The sequence below is a fragment of the Dipodomys ordii genome, unplaced genomic scaffold (assembly GCF_000151885.1).
Source record: "Dipodomys ordii isolate 6190 unplaced genomic scaffold, Dord_2.0 Scaffold6, whole genome shotgun sequence".
Taxonomy (NCBI): domain Eukaryota; kingdom Metazoa; phylum Chordata; class Mammalia; order Rodentia; family Heteromyidae; genus Dipodomys; species Dipodomys ordii.
The window spans coordinates 5,060,856-5,064,240 of record NW_012267222.1 but is presented as its reverse complement, the minus strand read 5'-3'; the positions used below and the strand labels follow the sequence as shown (position 1 = coordinate 5,064,240).

At 44.5% G+C, this 3,385-nt stretch overlaps 1 protein-coding gene and 1 pseudogene across 2 annotated transcripts in view; both read left to right on the top strand.

Moving 5' to 3' along the window:
• LOC105997071 overlaps positions 1-3,040 on the top strand; it is a 64,230-nt pseudogene extending 61,190 nt beyond the window's left edge. The window contains exon 2 of the transcript XR_001175632.1: positions 2,912-3,040. The product of XR_001175632.1 is annotated as a PRELI domain-containing protein 1, mitochondrial-like (transcript). The remainder of the gene's footprint in view (positions 1-2,911) is intronic.
• LOC105997307 (arginine-glutamic acid dipeptide repeats protein-like) overlaps positions 1-3,385 on the top strand; it is a 294,981-nt gene that overhangs the window by 92,054 nt on the left and 199,542 nt on the right. The window lies entirely within an intron of this gene.

The following is a 3,385-nucleotide window of genomic DNA, read 5'->3' as shown; positions in this document are numbered from 1 at the left end:
GCCCCCCCCTTTTTTTTTTTTGGCCAGTCATGGGGCTTTAATCTAGGGCTTCATTGCTGTCCCTGAACCTTGGAGCCACAGTGCCACTTCCCATTTTCTGGTGGTAAATTGGAACTAAGTCTTTCCTGCCTGGGCTGGCTTTGAACCACGATCATCATATCTCAACCTCCTGAGTAGCTAGGATTACAGGTGTGAAAACCCAGCACCTACCTTACTTGACTTTTAAAGATGGACAGAAAATACAGTATTTGTTTGCATATATGTGACTTGAGATGCTACATGGCATGTTGAGATAAGCTTCTGTGTGCCAAGAAACCAGCAGAGACTGCAAGTACAATAGGTTCACTTATTCAGTCTGGGATCTGTGTGCTTGACACCAGTGTTTGATGAGGAGCAAACATATAGAATCTTCTCTAATGGAACTCAGCATCTAGATGGGCTATAGACATTAATCAGAAAACCACACCAGGACATTACAAACTGAGGTAAATGCTGTCCAGGAAAGGAACTTGATTCTGTGAAAACTTCTGACAAAGAAACTTCATGTAGAACAGGACTTCAGGGGGAGTGGCTCTGAAAAAGTGATACTTAATTTGAGATCTGAAGGCAGAACAGGCTTTAATTTAAGCACTGTGTGTGCATGTGTGCACACATGTGTGTCTGCGGCCAGATTTTTTTTCTTACTATAGTATGAAGAAGCAGTGTATGTCTTTGGTAGGAGAATCCTGATTCTGGTGTGACTGGATGGAGGGCTTCTGAATGTAGATAGAGTAGCAGAGTGTACCAGAGAAGAACAAAAGACCACATGAGATAAAATGCTGTCAAAGTACTTAGAGTCCTTGGGAAGTTGAGTATATTATGAATTCAGACTGTGGTGGTTGGGCTATTCTCCTCAGCCTTTTTTTTTCTTTTTTTTTTTGGGGGGGGGTTCCGGTCGTGGGGCCTGAACTCTGGGCCTGGGCTGTCCCTCAGCTCTTCAGCTCAAGGCTAGCACTCTACCACTTGAGCCACAGCGCCACTTCCGGCTTCTGTGGTTGCTGAGGAATTGAACCCAGGGCCTCATGTATACAAGGCAAGCGCTCTACTACTGAGCCACCTTCCCAGCCCCTCCTCAGCCTTTGCTAGGGTTGCAAACCACTTTTTTTATAATAATTTTTTATTGAGATTAAATAATTATGTAAATTTCACAGTATTGTTGGATAGTGATACTTAGTTAAATTTACAAACACATTTTTAACCTTCACAAGGTAAATTGTCATTATCTTGGTCTATAAAGCTTGCGAATTCTACGAGCTTTGACAGTACAACTGTTTCTTCCATGTTAAACCAGCACTTTTTAATGTCCACTGTGTGTATTTTAGGGGTCCTGAGGTGGGAACAAACTCTTTAGACTGTGCTATGTGTATAGAAACAGCTGGTTGGTAAATTGGAAGTGTGTCAAAAGTACAGGAGTAGTTTTTGGTAGCCAGGCGTGTTGGGTTGACTGCATCTCTGACACATACAGAGTAACCTCAAAGCCACTTGGTGATGAAGCAGATTTCAAGCCTCGGGTTGGTTTCATTGAGGAATGCTGTTTAGTGGAGCCTGTAGCAGAGCTAGATTCACACTGTAGACCATTTCAATTTGTATTGATTACAGCCAGCCTTTCAGGCTGGCAGAGATTATTAGGTAGATACTTTAGTCTTCTGTAGAAAAACTAGATTTTTTTTTTCTTTAGCAAAGCAAGTGAACAGGGCTAGCCTTGAGAACAAAGAGGTTCAGAGACAGCACCCAGGCCCTGAGTTCAAGCCCCACAACGGTGTGTGTGTGTGTGTGTGTGTGTGTGTGTGTATGTGTGTGTGTGTGTAGGCGGTCTTTTAAATAGCTAATATGATGCATCTCAGTTTGGTTATTTGTGCCAAAAAGGAAGGAGTCTTGGATTCTATTTGTGCTCTCACCCAGATTGGACAAGTTATTATAATCTGTCTAAATTATTCTGCAGGGAAGAGGATATCCAACAATTCAACAGCTCTGTAATACCTTGCAAGTTTGGTCTGATGAATATGTATAAAGGTATTTGACTGTTTCGTGAAATTTATCTAGAAAGTGAAAATTCAAATACTGAAGATGCTGAAAGCAAACATTTAAAAGTTGAGCCTTGAACTTTCTCGTTTGGGCTGACACTGAATGAGCTTAGTACTTTGAATTTGTATTCTATAGGAATACTTAAAATTCATATCGTCTTTTTTTTGGGTGGGGGTCAGTTGTGGGGCTTGAACTCTGGGCTTGGGCACTGTCCCTGAGCTTTTCAGCTCAAGATGAGGGCTCTTCTTCCGGTTTTCTGGTGGTTAATTGGAGATAATAGTCTCATGGACTTTCCTGCTCAGGCTGTCTTGGAACCATGATCCTCAGATCTCAGCCTCCTGAATAGCTGGGATTACAGGCATGAGCCATTGGCCTGGCTTCATACTGACTTTTATTTAAGAAGACAAAGTGGTCTTGTCTGTTAATTACCACTAGGGAATATATTGCATAAATTTAATTCAATTTAATTTTAATAAAATTTAGCAAGTTGACATATTTTAACAGACTTTGGTGGTAGGAAAGAAACTAACTTGAAGTGATCAGTTGGTACTTCTTTTTAGATATAAATATATAAAATTAAATTAATGAGGGAGACTGGACTCTAGTCGGTGAGGTTTATTTAAAGCCACATGGTAAGGAGTGAACATTTATTTTACTTATTAGATGACTTTCAATTAAGTGTTTTGTGGAAGAGGGTTTGAGAGGTTTTTAAGCAAGCGATAAGCAGAGAATTCTTAAATTGTAAGGAAACTGACACCACAACAAGGTTGCCTGTGCATTTTTGAAACATTTTTGAAACAAATCTATGTCTTGTGTGTGGTTGGTGGTTTCAATCTGCGTTTGTTAGCCGTCAGTGTTGGTTGACACCGATGTGCCCGGCATGAGCAGAGGCAGCTGTGGGCTGTGCGAACTGCTGATCACCCACGGGGATGCGGTGCTCTTTCATATCTTGCTTGCAGATGCGTTTTCTAGCTGACCACGCTATTAAGAGCTGCTATCAATCACGCAGCTTCCCAGATCCGGTCAGGGAGGGAGGGAGGCAGGGAGGGAGGCACGGGGTCCACCGGAGGCTGGCCAGGCAGGGGGGACAGGGGGGCGGGGGAGGAGGAGCGCACGCGCGTGCGCATGCAGGCTTGGCGTCTGAGCGCGCACCCGCGCCCACGGCAGCGGGCCGGATTCCAGTCCGGGTTTTGCGGGCCGCCGCCGCCGCCGCCGTCGCGGGAGGCTGCTCTTTCTCTCCCGCGTCTGGGTCTCAGGCATGTGGCGGTGCTGGCCGGCCGCGGGCGGCGGGAGCGGAGCTGAGCGGCGGAGCTGAGCACCG